At 42.1% G+C, this 16,846-nt stretch overlaps 1 protein-coding gene across 2 annotated transcripts in view; it reads right to left on the reverse strand.

Annotated features, from left to right (window-relative positions):
- plagl2 (pleiomorphic adenoma gene-like 2) overlaps window positions 1-9,356 on the reverse strand; it is a 40,070-nt gene extending 30,714 nt beyond the window's left edge. The window contains exon 1 of one of the 2 annotated variants that reach the window (XM_041945234.1): window positions 9,167-9,356. The gene's annotated coding sequence lies outside the window, so the exon portion shown is untranslated. Of the gene's footprint in view, window positions 1-8,783; window positions 8,821-9,166 lie in introns of those variants that run through there. The other variant, XM_041945235.1, reaches the window with a different exon arrangement.
- Window positions 9,357-16,846: the final 7,490 nt, after the last annotated feature.

The raw sequence follows: 16,846 nt of genomic DNA on the forward strand, positions 1-16,846 counted from the left end.
GGATGTTGTACTGACAGAGGCCATACATAATGGCTACTTTTACCTTTGATACTTTAAGTGCATTCGCTAATACTGCACTTGTGATTGAGTATTATATACTGTGGTATTTCTGCTTTTGATTAATTAAAGCATACATTGGTTCCATGGGTTAAAACTGCTCAGTATAGCCGGCCTGAAACCGGCCATGCATATAGTAATGGAAGTCCAAAGAGTGTTCAGTGTGAATTATGTTGTTCTCAAACTGTCAATTTGAGGGCACACACACCTTTAAGGTAAGTTATAATGCTACTTGGCCTCCTCTTTTTCTCTGGATAAAGACAAATCTCAAGTGGCAACCGGTCGATCAATCGATAAATCAATCAACTCAATTATTTCAATTCATTTTCATAATTATGAGTAACTTCCCATCTTTCTGCATCTCCGACAGTGAACACCCACATGAGCTACAGAGAAATGTCTTTTGTCTACCAGGGAGTTGGAGGTTTTGCTCGGCATTATTTAGTGAGTAGGGGATTGTTGAGCAGGGCGGGGTGGTGGGGGTGTTATTAAAAATCAGTTCAGAGGAAGGAAGAAGGGATGTATCATCAGACACTGTGACTACATTCGGCTTTCTCCCGCTCTTTCCTTGCTCGTGAGTGTGAATCAGGAGCAGCCCGATCATCTGTCGGCGCTGCTGCTGCTGGATGTGTGTGTGAGAGCGAGAGTGTGAGTCAGGAGTTAGTCTCTCACTCTGCGTGGCTCAAGTCCCGTCCCATTCGCTGACTCACTAGTCGTCCATATTCCAAATATTACTGTAGTACACACACACACACACACACATATCTCTGTGCTGAGTCACATATTGAATCTAAACACGTCCAGCATCTTTCTATGCATGTGCACACTAGACGGTCTGGAACTGGTGTATTTCTTGGCTATATGATACCACAATACTTCCCCTTTAGCTCCAATCACAGTTTACTGTGTGAACAGGTAATAACAATATGGACGCTGATGATCATGAATCACTCATCAGATTGTGTCTGTGTTTAGCTCTTCTTCATTCACTCATTAATGAAGGAAACAATCATCAGATGCTGACTTGGTCACCATACAGTCACTCTGACCATGAGCGTTTTGATTCAGTCAAAGTTGTCTCAGTGTTACACTGGCTCCTCATTGGCTGCATGTTTAACTGCTTCTCAGTACGCTTCAAAAAGCTCTCTCATTACAGCAATTCTGTTGTTGCTGTTCTGCAGTTGATTACAAGTGTTTATGTCACATAAAGGAGAAAATACATTTAAAAACTAAATTAATGAATTCAATTCAACTTTATTCATGACTGCAAGTGCAACTGCATGCAGCATCTGGCCACTCAGATCAATTACTAACTGATAAAACAATAACAGAAGAAGAGGAAAAAGCACAATCACGTCACACTAAAATAATCGATGGTTAGAATATTAAAAACCATGTGGAGTTAGTAACGCTGTAAATCTCAGATAAATGATAGAAAATATCCAAAAGTCTTAACAAAATACAATCAATTAATTACCCAATTACTCAACTGACAGAAAATAAATCAACTGTTTTGCTAATTAATTAATAATTTAAGTCATTTTTCATGCAAAAATGCCAAACATTTGGCTGGTTTCAGAACTGCTGTATAGCCTGAACGATTATTCAATTTAAAAGGAATCAACAGATTAATTGATCATGAAAATAATCGCAGGTTGCAGCGCTAAAACAAAATAAAATATTGATGCCTCTTCTCTGGACGAATCCATCATGCAAGCAACACATGCTACACTACATCTGGAATAATCATGAGGATGTCAGTATCGCTGAAGGCATGTCCTGCCTTTTCCTGAGCATGATCAGTGGTGGGCAGAGTATTAAATAGTCCTTGGTCAATAAACTGCTCAAAGTAAAAGCTATTAAGTGTTTTAATAAGGTTTAGTGTGTGTGGGTGGGGAGTCAAGCTGCATGTCTTTGAGCTAGAGTCCGAGCCAAGTCTCAAGTCTTCGAGTCTCAAGTCTCTGCTTGAGTGATAAGTGTTACATCCATTGTGCACCAGGTTAGAAATATCCACTGTGCAACATGATTATTTCCTCAGAGTGCACTTTTCTTTAGCTATTTAGCTATGTCTTAAAATAATGATTTGCCTATGCCAAGGAACATGTCTACTATGTAACATTTGGTATTTCCCACTGTGTCAGTCCCCCCCATGTCTACTCCATCATCCGTGCAGACTTTCTGCCTGGGACGCGTGGCTTTAGCCTAGCGATCGACTAACTATCTAATGTGCTTTTACAGGGTTCCCATCTTAAAACGAGTTAAGTAAATGGGCTTAACATTAAAAAATCAAGCACAGACACCGTTTTCAAACAGCTCCTGGAGCTACGTTAGCTTAATTAGCGGGCTAGCTACAGGTGCTAGTTACAGCTGTCATTTCAGCCACCGAGTCAGCGCTGGCCAGCTAGAAATGAGAAGCCTGCTTGTGTTGACCTCTGTCTGAAATCAAACATCACAAGAAAGAAACTGAGCGCTAAATCTGCCTCGGTTACTGTCGGGGACTGCATATGTGCCGTGCAGGATCACAGCAGCAGTACTTAAAGAGGGGTCAGGGCTCCGTGAACGGTCAGTTGTTTTGTCAACTGCTGTTTCCAGGTTAGGAAGGAACTCTCAGTCTTAACTTTTCATCCTAAATGGACCATTTTCCATGACAACCGGGCAGCTCCGTCTGTTGATGTGTGAATGATGGAGAGCTCCAAAACACACTGAAGAACTGGACCTTCCAGTGAGACTGTTCTGTTGCAGTTGCTGAGGTGTACTGCAGTGGATTAGCAGGCTGACACATACACTGCACACTTGCAACACATACAATTAAATCCATCTAGTGGCCTTTGTGACATGACATCCCCTCTGCCACCCTGTTTCTCACCTCATCGAACTCGGAAAAATGGTGCAAATCTCACCAACTTTGCAAACCTTGTTAGCTCTTTCACTGCACGTCATTCCTGTTCCCTATTTTTGTTTATTTCCAGCAATCCATCTATGAATTCATCTCATCTTTGAAACCAACACACTTTCCTCTATTCCCAAGTCCGTCAGCACCGAAGGTTAAGTATAAGTCTATCAGTGTCTGAGAGACGACCCCCTAAACCAACGGTGTGTTTACTGCAGAGAGAGAAAAGCCTATTAATAAATCTGCTGCAGACAGCCTGGCGGAAGTGGCCCGGGGGCTGTAAACTCAGTCTGGGAGAGAAGGATGAGGGGCAAAACAGAGAGGGATGGATGGACAGAGTGTGAGAGAGTGAAAAGGGGGGATGAGGACAGAGAGAGGAGAGGAAAAAATTAAGATACAAGGAAATGGAGAAAGGAGGGAAGAGGGGAGGGAGGGAAAAGAGGGAGAGGAAAGAGTGTATGTGTTGTGTGGTGTAAACCATGGGCGCTGGTTGATGGATGGATCTAGGTTCTGAAAAGCCACAGCTGCCCCGCTCTTCCTAGAAAAAGATCCACAAGGAAAAGTGGCAGTATGTGGTTCAAGCATCTAGCATCCTCTTACTATTTCTGACCGGCATACTGCAGGGCCCATCAGAATGTGCGCTGGTCCAAAAAGCCTCTGCCAGAGTGTGAGTAAATGAGAGCATGTGTGCCTGTATTATTAACTTTGAGCCTATGCATAACAAAAAATTAAGGCTCTTTTTTTTTTACTTAGCCTTGTAAATATCTGTGTGCATGCGAGTGTGTGTGTGTGTGTGTGTGTGTGTGTGTGTGTGTGTGTGTGTGTGTGTGTGTGTGTATGCTGCACTGCACATTTGTATGTCTGTTTTCAATCAGTCCATTACACAGAAAAGCATCATTCCTCTCTCTGTCACGGCTGCCAGCTCAGTGTAGTTAATGTATATAGCGTTGTGTTTACTGCAAAGAAGGTAAAGAGCAATGTTAGCGCGTGTTTTTGCACTCAGTGGACTTTATCCCAAACAAAAACCATGTTAATCTAATGAATTCATGAGCACATTGTATTAATCTGGATTGTGATCAACTTTCATGTAAAATATGGAAACAAAAGCTGCCACCTTTAATCACCATCTCCCTCACACAATTTCAGTCATTAAAGTATATTTATATTTGAGTAACACAGCGTGAAATTATGGCCAATTTCTAAATGTACATATTGTTAACAATATTACAATATTAAAACAATATTGTTAACAGAAGAGAGTCATTAGATAACAATCTCCTATTAAAGTTTTCAACCTTGACTAACATTAGCCACCATAACATACTGCTTTCATCAGATCAATACGACAAAAGCAGCAGGTCTGCTGGCAATATCGGGATAATGGCAAGTGCAAAAATAAAACTGTGTTACACTAACACAAGAAGTGTCAAAGGACCAGCTAACCGAGCTAAATATCTACTTAAGGTTTGCTAATGTTACCTGAGAGCACCCATCATAAGATAATCATCACATCAGATCAAATCATTTGTCAATATATGGATAACAGTAAATGCTGAACACAGCTGAACTTTCCCTGCCTTTTGTTGCTCCTGCCCCGACTTGTCTGAAACGTGTTGCTGCATCAAATTCAGAAAAAGCAGATATTTACAAAAATCAATAAAGCTGATGAGATCAAACATTAAATATATTGTGTTTGCAATGTTTTCAATTGAGTATATAATATGAGCAAATGATCTCATTCTATGATATTTCGGTTTTACACAGCGTCCCAGCTCTGAGGGAACAGGACTGAGTACTGAAGGGCTGGGCTCACTGTTTCCTGAGTCTCACTACTGATCAAAACAATACTTTTTTGTCACTTTGTCTTTGAGGAATATTAACGCTTTTTACTCAAATGTGAAACAAGCAGCTGTACAAGAACTTGAACTAAGACGCGGTCTAAAACTGGCAAAATGATCATTCAGATCACTCACTATGATCTATAATATAGATTAAAGAAGTCAAAAAAGACTAGCACTCTGACAAAGCCCTCACTGCCAGCTTCAGCACTCCACAGTTTGCAGGACTTGGTACTACAGACGCATTCACACACATTGTTGTTTGATGCCTGGCATGAGAAAGACACATCACTTTTTAAGTAATGCTATTTTTTACACTTGGCTAATGCGTGTGAGATTCTGACACATCATCACCACTCAGCAGAGCCGGAGATATGCAGGGATGGATATACGGCCCTCAACCCGGGCTGGGGATTCTCCTTCCTCTCCATTTCTCATCACCAGCTGCAACTACGTGAAACCTCAGCTACTACAAATAAATAAATATCTGCCTGCTCATCCAACGACACTGAACACACACGCATGTAAACACATGTACATGTGAGTACACAAAAAGCGCAAATACACAAACTTCACCCCTTGCGTTTGCGCACACACACACACACACACACTTCTGCAATGCCCCATATTGCATTCCAGTTCTCAGGCTCTGAGCTTTTTTTTTCTCCTGCAGTCCTGACAAAATAACAAATAGTACAATCTTATTGCAGGCCTTCAGTGACAAACATCCATTCTAGCGCGAACCCAGTGTCTCGTGTTCCCTCACCCATCTCCTCCACACCCCCACACACCACATCCCATCCCTGCCTCTAGAAGGTGAAGAAGTACAAAGAAAGGGATCAGAGCTTTTCCGATTCTTCCCTGGTTATTAACTACCATTTGTCCCCTCAGAGGGCTGTCCCTCCCATTAACCCAACTGATGCTCTTTTCTCATGGAAATCAGCCTGCTGTTGCTGCCGCCACCACCGTCTCTGCTGCCACTACCACCGCTGCTGCTGCCCGCAGAGGTGCAAAGAATTGTGGGGGATTTTCAGAGGAGAAGACCTCCCTTCAGGCTTAAAAACAGCTCCCTCTCCCTCTCTCTCTCGCTCTCTCTCTCGCAAACACACAGGCTCACGTCATGAGTTCAGGCACACACACACACACACACACGTGCACGCGCACGTCTACCATCTCACAAACAGGCATGTGTGCAAGCTCTCACAGGCAAACACATCCACTCAATCACAAAGGCAAACATGAAACGTGCTGCCTCCGACCACAGGGGCATGGAAGTAATGCAAGGCAATGCATGGAAGTTAATGAGAAGAAGCTGGCTCAATGGAGCCGGCAGAAAAGATTTTAGAGAGCAGAGCAACTAAGCATGGTAGAGTGCCAGAAAAACACAAATCATCAGGAGTTTATGACTGTGAAAAAGTATTTAGAGGTAGGAGGGACGATCTCTACATCCATACTTTACCTACTTTCATTCTGCACATAAACCAATGACAAAGAGAGAATTCTAAAAAAATCTAGTGCTTGCTTACACCATTTTTTTTTTGGTCAGCTGTTTATCAAATAATTGTTTAAAGCGGAAACAGACAACTTTTCAGCGCTCCCCCAAACGGTATCATTGTTGGTGCCACTGCCGCAAAAACAACCCATCCCATTTTCCTCAGAGTCCAACACAGGACACGCTGCATTTGTTTCTGAGAAGAAATGATTGACGCCACTTCAGAAATAAGAGAGAAGAAGCGCGTTAACCGAAGAGGTAAAGTGAAACCGACATAATCTCATGTGGAGTGAAAACACAGTTTGAGTATTGCTGTAGCTGTAATTCTTTATCATGTGATGAGAAAGGAGAACTGGGTTGGTATTATGTTATTCTATGTTTTTACAAAAAGAAATAAACTGTGCAACAGAGACTTTGATAACATGTTTTCTGTCATATGAACAAGCTGACATCTCCAAACTATCCTTTGTCCTGTAAATCGAGCCTTCATTTTCTCAGAGGAGAGCGCCGGCAGCAGGCAGAGCTCATGGTGAAAGCAGGCTTAAATCGAAACGCCAAAGGTGTCGTTATTCTATGGCCACTACAGTGTGCAATCAACATTTACTGAAACGTGTCTAACGTCAGTTTCATTCCTACATTTTCTCTGAATTTCTTTTCTGACCATTCACAAATTCACCTCTTTTAATGTTTGCTATTAATGGCAATCACACAGGCTATACACAGTCTGTCACTGCGTCTAAAAACAGGTGCACCACAATTCAAACAGCCTCACTTAATGTTCCAAATGTTTGTGAAACCTCTGGAGGAAATGAAATCTGCTAAAGCCCATGGAGCGGGTCCATCGCTCGCAGGGCTGCTGCAGTGAGAGAAGCAAACATCAGCACATGGGTCTCGACTTGCACGACGACTGCCAGCAACAAAGGAATTGTCTTGTGACAAACTCACTTCCATTTCCTTATTATGTAGCTGGAGGCCGTGATGGAAGCCGCTTGTCTCAGACCTGCTGCAGGGGTGGAGGGAAAAACCCACCTCAACTCACTTCAGCAGCAACTTTGACATTAACCTTTTTGAGGTAGCGTGGAACTGAAGTGGTGCAGCCACACACACATTAAATGCTGCCTTGAGGTAATAATTTCCCCCCTCTTAGTAACTGACTGCCTCTTTTTTCTGCACAAGTCATCAGGATAATTACAGTAAATCAATATGTCTTTACATTCTGTGTACATGCAATTATTAACTATGTATTATGTGATCACACAATTATCTCCTAAATTTACTGCTAACTGAATGACGAGTATAGCTGATGTTAGAGACCCTGTTGCAGGAATCAGGCCAGTGGCGCTGACAGAGCTAAGAGCTGACACAAACAGTCAGTAAATTGATTAGCCAATCAACAGAAAAAATTATCAGAACTATTTAGAAAATTGAGAAACTGTTTGAGTCATTTTTCAAGCAGAAACTACCAAACAGCCCCTGCTTTTCAGGACTTTGCTTTTCTTTGACTTGTGTGGTAGTAGATCAATAATGTTTGGTTTTTGGTCAATTGGCTGGACAAAACAAGCCATCTGACGACCTCTGAAACTGGAACTGAAACAGCTATTTTTCGCAGTTTTGACATTTTACAGAGCAGTCGATACATCCAGAACAATTTCCCGTTTGAAATTCATCGACACATGATGTCTTAGAGCTCGGCTCATGACAGCCGAGCCTCAAGCTGATGCTACGAAAACGTCTAAATATAAACGAGTGCATGCTGAGTGCAAGCTCCACGTCCAACGAGAAAACAAACAGCAGTGATAAATTATAGAATAACACTGCAGGGACAAGAACACCGGAATAACACGAGTAACATGGAGAAAACATGCAACAACAGCAATAAACTCACTGTTAACTCATTATTAGTCCCTCTTGGTGCAGTTTCTGCTCTTTGCTTTTAGTTTTGTCCTGCTGCACAATGCCGCTCACTTTTTGTTACTTCTGGCTGATTTCCACACACCTGACTGACAGTAAATGTGTAAAAAGTGGAAAGCCTGCAGCCAACGCGACTATCAATAACAAGTGCATAAACTAAACCCCCACATGCTGACCCCAACCCCCCTTTGAAGGGGTCTTGGTTGTTATTTACCCGCTTCCAAGGAAAAGCACATTCTCTCTCTCCCCCCCTCTCTCTCACAGACACACTCACATGCAAGCAAGACACACAAAACTTCCGATCAGCGAAAAACATGACATGAGCCGTGCAGACAACCTGGTGGAGGGGGCAGATATACATTCAGACAGACACAATGGCTTCAAGTTTTTAGGGGACCTGAATATCAGACACCAAACTCCTGGTTTAAAGAACGTAGGAGAGCGTGATGCACGCACAGAAAACAGCCTCCACATTACAGCAACTTTTATCTCCTCTCGCATAATAACACGCACCACGGGACGCTGCCTCTATCTGGCCCTGCTCTGCAGCGGCATGCCACACCAGATAAATACTCACAAATTGCACAAAACTCACCGGATCGCCGAAAACTTGCAAAGAACATCAGACGTCAACAGCGAGGGCCGCTGGACAAAGTGCGCCGTGTCTACCAGCCTCGCAGCTTCGCGTTTGCAACAGATTTGTCGAGCAAAACAGGAGAGGCAAGCGACCAATTAAAAATTAAATACCCAGGTCCTTCCACGCTGCCGCAAAAATAAGCAAAATTACGCAAAGTCCGATTGCGCGATAGTAACAACACATTGACAACAATTGAAGAGTGGCGCACGTCGATGTGTCAGGAGCGAGAGCCGAGGCTTCACATGAAGCTCCCGAAGTTGTTCAAAAGGCACACATGCACACATGAGGACGTGCAGCCACATTATGAGGTCTTAGAGAAAAAAAACGAGCAGTTTACCCACCAAAAAGTTTCCAGCACCGCATTAGTCAATTTCACATGGAGCCCCGGTAACCTTCCATTCCGGACCGGACCAGAAACCCGCCGTGGGAGAGCCCACGCCACCGCTCCACGCTCTTTTCTCCTCTCGATTGGTTGTTTGATTGTTTTTTCCGATTTTTTTTCAATCTTTTTTCTATATTCGGGGCCTGAGAGTGCGCCTGGCTCCCCCCAGGCTGCAGCGGATTCATGGGGCGGTAAGCATTGTGGGAGTGTGACGTCAGGCCACTTTCACAAACTTTTTTTTTTTTTTTTTTTTTTTTTTTTCAGCCAGGGACAGCTCACTTCTTTCAGCAGACACAGCCTCTGGTCCCAGTCACAAGCAGAGGATTCACCTCATACACCTGCAGCCAGCTCGTGACAAACACCTTTTACTCTCTGATCACATGATCAGAGTCTCACCACAGAGCATCGAATATTCAATGTCTGTAGGCACACTTTAACACGACGTGATCTACTATTTGAAATATCTCCCTCTCTCTACTGACTGCTTTAAGCTTATTGCAGTTGTTTAATATTAAACTGTATTTTCAGAAATTGTGTTGATCGAATGACACTTGTTGCATTTGCTTTGGTTGTTTTATCAGTTTCATCTTGTCATCCTCTGAAACAGAGCAGGAATGAGAGCACACAGCCGCTTCTTCATTACCAATGAATTTTCTCCTTATTAAATGGAACTTGTCTGTTTATTTTTATAGCTCCTAACTGCCCATTTTGAAAGAAACTGTAAAAAAAAAAAAAAAAGAAACGAGCACGTATATCAGGAGTCAGTGGATTGTAATAATGACCGCGATGCCACCTGAACCCTGCAGGCTCTCAGAAAACGGAAAAGTGTGGGAAAATATATGAAGCCTGCAGATCAACTAACTGTCTGTTTTGTGTATGAAGTCAGGTTTTCTTACGTTTCTTTGAGGAGCGTCAACATTTCATTTCCACATTAAAGATAAATGTGTGTTTAAAATGGTAAAAAAAAAAAAAAAAACCAAAAAAAAGTCAAGCATTAAACTGTTAAAAAAACAATAAGTTTTAATCACAGAAATAAAACACATAGGCCTGCTTTAATAATCAATTCATCAATCTCATATTTCTCTGTTAAAACGTCAACAAGTGTCAGCTGGAGAACACACGCAGGATGGTCCTGGTCCTGGAGCAGGAATGTGGATGGCACCGGGTCCCACGTGTCCTGAGCTCGTGGTGGTCTCGCTTCTCCCACCTTGCGGGATTTTTTTTTTTTTTTTTTTTCTTGGTGGTGGTGGAGGGTGGGTGAAAGAATTACTTCCAGGGCACATCAACTCGTTTCCTCATCACCCTAACCCCCCCACCACCTCTTCCCAGCCCCACCAAGCCCGCAGGGTGAAATGTGTTTGTGCAGGGAGTGAGTGGGCCTATGGGGGGTGGGGGAGCAAGAGTCTTCAATAATGCTGCCTTCAAGTGCTGCCCGTCTGCTCAACTTTTATATTCAGAGCAAAATACTTCTGCCTGCGTATTTAAATATTATGGGAGATAACAGCTGAACGAATGATAACACAACAGACACATTTTATGCGCGTTGATTTATTTTAGAATTGACTTGAAACATGGTCTGCATACTTTATGCCACAGTGCTAGTGCTTGATGTTTTAGTTAAATTGGCCTATTAAATAAACAGCGTTAAAAGTGACTGTTTTTGCTGCTGTCTGACCGCTAGATAAAAACCACAGCATCGTAGAGAAGTCCAGTCGTATTTATTCATATTTTGATTGGAAATCATTTGTTGATTCATAGTTGCGCCGTTTCCGACCGAACCTGAAAGCATCAAAAGCCTTGCGGCGTGTTCAATACCAGGGAGCGGGTCGGACAATGCCAGCTGTTCGGGGGAAATGCCTCCAAAAGCACAGGAGCTTACCTGTTGCTGCAGTTTCGCGAAAATAGTTCGAAGTCCTGAAGGATGAAGGCTGATTCTCAGCAGAGCTGGGTGCGAAAAAACAGACGAAAGTGTGCGGACTGTCATCATCAACAGTAGGTTTTATCCTGCTCGGCAGTGGTCGGACATTAGTTTTCATCTGAGGGGCACAGTGAAGTCACCTAACCCTGTTTCCACACACAGGAACGGGAGAGAAACGGGATCCAAAACAGCTTTTAAACTCCCTCCAGTCGAGTGCTGGAGATGATCAGGCATTTAAACCCCGGAAAAACACAGCAGGCCCATGACAAGTCCAGGATGTCGTGTAGCTTTCGATCAGGCTTTTAAAAGTCGAGTAAGTTTTTGTCTTCCAGCAAGCATTTATTTTTTAAAAGCAGCCCGAGTGAAAAATGATTCACATAGAACACTGATCTGAGAGGAAAACAGGCAGTCTAGGCCAACTTAAGTGTTTTCTCTGCCTACTAATAATTTTTTTTAATATAAAACTGCCATAATTAAAAGTGAATTAGCAAAATCCAATATGCTTCTCTTTGAAGGCTAATTCTTAAGGTCATGCATCAATCATTATTCATTCATTCTGAACACAAATAAAGAATTGTTAAGAATGAAGTAATTAAACTGAGAAAGTTCAAATGGCATAATGGTTTTAGGCTAGAATGTAAAAATGATTTCTACATGGAATTCATTTCAAAAACAATCCATCATTACACAGTTAAAGAAAATCCATCCAAATATGAGGCCCCATCCATGATTTGACTCTAAAACAGGAAAAATTCTCAAATAGTTGATCAAATGAATGCAATTATTTCACTGCCCTTTGTTACAGAATTAGAGTTGATCTTTCACCCACATATTCCACACACAGTAGTTATTGTTATTACAGTTATTACTCTCTCTTTTTTTAATCCGGTCATCTCTGAAAATTAAATATATTTCACCTCGTACAGCTCTGACATTAGAAACTAATTGTAAAGGCACATGAAGAATTTTAAAGTGTCTGAATTTTACAAAACTAAACAACCGGTTATTTAGCCTGTAATGAATGAAGACATTTAGATCATGTCAGGATGAAGGCCGCTGTCTGTGTGGTGTCACAGTAAATGGCCATGTGGCACGCAAGAGCATCGACTGTGTTCACTCCAGGCAGACTACATAGAAGGATTCGTCTGGTTTTACATCACAGGGTCTTTGGTGGAGTTACACAAACGCTCCGTGGTTATCAGACTGTTTTTAACACTGAGTTTTAGCAGGAAGTCCTCCCTCCACACTCTCTGGACTGGCTGCAGTGTGATGCAGCTGTCTTGGTTGTTTTTCTCCTGCAGATCATGCGAGGATGCTCTAAAACAAACAGAAACTCGCCGAGACCAGATGAAAACAGGAGCATGATGCATGAGCTGAAGCGATTTCCCATCATAAAGAGGGAGATTTCCTTCATTATGCCATTGTTTGTTTATTTGGATTGCAGTGTGGTTGGTGGGACTGCAGTCAGGTTGATTACAGTCACGTGGTGCTCTGTTATTTCCAGTGATTTTTAACTATCTTGTGAAACGCCACATCACGCCGAGGCACCGACTTGCTCTGATTCCCGTCGGTCTCTCTCATCTCTCACATGCAGAAACCGTCCAGTAAGGAGAACAGCGGGGGCAGCCTCTGGAGCAGCCGCCCCCCCTGCATGTCTCTGGATACCACACACCTAATCAGTCCTGATTAGATGCACTGTAAGGGATGAGAAAGCCAGCCTTTCAGAAACTCTGAAGACACAACAGAAGAGAGCAAAGGGCTCCCTTAAATAAAGCCTTCATCAGGCACTGAGTAGAAACATCTGTGTCTGTTTATGGTGGCTATATAACAGTAGTCAGATCTCCAACTGCTCCTCCAGTCTCATCCCAATCCACCTCTCTTTCCTTTAACACTCTTTAATTCACAGCTCTTCTTTTAACACCACCAGCTTTATAATCACACACGCTCAAGATTTCAAACAAACACACACACATCCACAAGTTCTGGCAACACTTTGAGCCCCATCGACACAAATCTACGAGATCCGAAATCAGCATCAGTGAACACAATGGCAATTAGTGAGGCGGACAATTTGTTCACATCTGGAGTGTATTTCTTTGCCACCAGAATACCAAGCAATCCCTATTTTCAGGGTCTGGCGTGGTGGGAAATGACTATGTGTGTGTTTTTATGTGTTTTGTTTAAAGCAGATGGGTGGTTTACATTAGCGGAGATGGTGATAAACAGCTTAGAAAGGATGGGGGGAACTGCCGGCACACAGAGAGGGACCCTGCCATCTCTTCCTGCCTGTTGTGGCCATACATGACTTTGTTGCTCAGGTTTTTTTTTTTTTTTTTGGCCAACCATTCTTTAATTATAGTTGGGTAAAAATAGGTGGTGCTATTTTAGTCTGATTTAATGAAGCTGGGTCTCAGGGTGAGACTAAATCGATCCTGTTTGGTTCATGGACTCAAAAAAGGATTTTTGGGATCAATTATTTTCTAAACTCTTCCAAATTTTCAGGGTTTTTTTTTTTTTGGTCATATTTAGCTGTAATTCAACCATTAATGTCTCGTAGCACAGCGCAGCCAGCACTAAAGCACAGGATGTTTGACTCAAACACATCCCTCTCACCCCAGAGACTGGCGTTGCACTAAAAGTTAGCTGATGATCACCTGACCAAGGTCTGCTTCTTGGGATGTGATGTAACCACTGATGAGCATTTCTGGGTAGCACAGAGTAAAAGGTGGGGAGGTCTGTCTCAGCTGGCACTGACTTTTAGGCGATGAGGTGGAGTATCAGGTTGCAGACAGCCGGCACCCGTGGTCTGCAGCAGGTTGATAAGGTAGATGGGTGGGACGCGGAGTGTCCCGTCCAGCTACACAACCACGTCACGAAGGCACAGCGCTGCCAAAGGGGGATCCTACACTGAGATGAAAACTAAAAGTAAAAACAGGCATCTTGTGAACAGAGTTTTGCTGGTGTTGTATGGCATGCAGAACCAGAATTAGCTCTGTTTTTTGTTACTGCCGTATTTTATAATTTCTTTTTTATCTCCGTCTCATAGAGGTGCAGCTGCCAAAAGATGATCCTGAGAGGACAAATAAAACTGAACAATCTTTAACAGACTTTTTATAGTGTTGGATAGTTTCCTTTAACGGCTCTGAGTTTAAATAACGCTGTAGAGCTGAAATAGGTTTTGTTACTCGTATGTTAATTTACATTTCATTTTTATTCAAGCCATGAAGGCACATCATTGCCAGAGGGGGAATTGAGAAGAAAAATGAAAACAGAGATTTTATCAGTGGAGTTTTGTTAGGTTTGGGTTTGTTTCTCAACACCTCTAACTTTTATATTCTGTTTGTTTCCATGTCATGAAGGCACACAGCTGCCAAACAGGAGGTCTGAGCTGAAAGGAGAAATAAAAAGAGGCATTACGTCAGCAGAGTTTTCTAAGCTTTGGCTATTTTCTGTACACCTCTAAATGTAAATACAAAATGACTCATGTTGTTTTTTTGTTCATTTGATATTAGATTTGGTTTTTACGCACAGCCACAGCTGCACCCACTGCCGAAGGCTGAGCTGAGAGGAAAGCCTCCTCCCTGAGGCACACCACAGCCTCAGAGCAAAAACAGGTACTTTATCAATGGAGGAATGAAAATGAATCTTCACAGCCAAAATGTGTTACCTCTTTGCTCCTTTCATGTTAGGTTCAGTTTTTATCCCTGTCACTAAGAGACACTGCTGGCACAGGGGAATCAAACGAAATATAGCTCATTAGTCATCAGTTTTGTGAGTTTTGGCTACTTTTCTTAACACCTCTAAATCTAAACAAATCTTTAGAACCTAAATTATATATTTTTTTTTTAGCTTTTGTGCATTGGTTGATTTTTTCCCACATTTTTTAAAGCACTACACTGCCAAGCAGGGGTCCCTGGTGAAAGGAAACCTAAAACTGTCCATGGAGTTTTGTTCGTTTTGGCTAGTTTTCCCAACACCTCTAAATCTCAATCAAATTTTCACTCAGAGGAAAAATAAAAAAGGCATCTTGTCAACAGAGTTTTTGGGTGGTTTTCTCAGCATGTCAAACACATTTTGACAACCAAAATTTGTTTTGTTTTGTTTTTTGTTAGTTTTATGTTAAATTGAGTTTAATGACTTTGAGGAAATATTCTTTGCTGCCCTTTATTTCGTTTTAAAGAGTTATTTGGTGGGAAAACTGTAGTTTTGGTGGAGTCTACATTTGCATAGTTGTAAATACATTAGGTCTCTGCATGCTGCATGTGGGAAATAACACTACACACGCTAGTCACAGCCTTCAGCTGAATTGAAAGCCAGGTTGTCAGTAACAACACAGAAAGGTCACCAGGAGGCGGGTTGTTTGAGGCTGACTACCTTATTTCACTCTTGTGAAAGGACACAGGCAGCGTTAGGCCTGTTATTCTGCATCAGCAGAAAGTAATAAAGAGGCAGAGGCTAAGACAGAGAGGGATGAAGGGGGAAACTCGTGTGTGCATATACGTATGCATCTGTAGATGTTATTATGAAATGCAAATGTCACCTTCTTCCTCTGCAGCTTCTCAAAGTAAAGTGTTATGTGTCTGAGGAACTTATAGATACAAAAAGGGAAATGAAATCGTTAGAGCACAGGACAGTGAGTCAGAGATACATAAAAAACAAAATGTACAATCTCACCATACAGCATATATTAACATTTGTAGCAATTATTGACTAATACGATAAAAACCAGCACAAGATCAGGCCTTAAATATCCAATAAAACTGGAAGAATTGAATAAAGTATGGAGTGCATTTTTATATTTCGTTTGGTTGTTGTGATGTGTGTCATCTGTTCACCTGAAGGAAGTCTCTCTTTCTCTGTCTTTTGCTCATACTCAGGCTGTGAGTTGTGGTTCTTTGTATTGTTATCATTGCTGTCATCTCTAACAATGAAAAACAGTGTGTGTTCAAGGGATGGGGGAGGAGCAGACACAGAGAACGACACAGGAAAAGAGGGAAAGAACAGCCAGCTGTCGAGCATCAGAGAAAAGAAAAACGAGAGTGATTGAATACAAAGAGAGAATACGTTAGACTGGGTTGGCTGAACTGGAGGATGTGGAGGGATTAAGTATCCTTCAAAGCAACGGGCCGACTAGAAAACATCTCAGACTGCTCGCTGTGAAAACCTGGCAAAAAACACACGGATTTTGCTTTAAATACTAAAAAAAACAAAAACAAAGAAAGTTTCTTATTAAGCACTGTTTTACTTTTTGGCCGTTTAGGCCGTGAGTTATTTGTTAGATGATAGTAGTCTACTATCACCATTGAATTGCACATTTAGTTGTCCTTGGAGTAATAATAAACAACAAATTGTATGCAGATCATATCAGCTGTATCGCTCAGCCTCTCAACAGTAGATAATGATCTCATGAATTTGACATATAGAAATATATATATAAGTGATTATCAGTGGATCCAGTCAAACGAGGCAGGCTGGCACAGTGTCCACGGATTGAGCTGAAAGTAATAAAGGTCTGAGACCGCACCCAGGCCACATGTTACCATACTGGGTTTGGGCATGTTGAGCACACATGTGAACATCTAATGAAGAACCTCTAACAACAGAGCTCCTCGTTTCATCTGAGTCTTTATCATCGGCCATAGCACTGATTGGCTCCATCTGATTTCCACCAGGGAATCTGAGGCGAAGCATTTTTCTCTTTCTTCCTATGTGAACTTTGTG

Source organism: Chelmon rostratus, chromosome 10, assembly GCF_017976325.1.
Source record: "Chelmon rostratus isolate fCheRos1 chromosome 10, fCheRos1.pri, whole genome shotgun sequence".
In the NCBI taxonomy this organism is placed as follows: domain Eukaryota; kingdom Metazoa; phylum Chordata; class Actinopteri; order Chaetodontiformes; family Chaetodontidae; genus Chelmon; species Chelmon rostratus.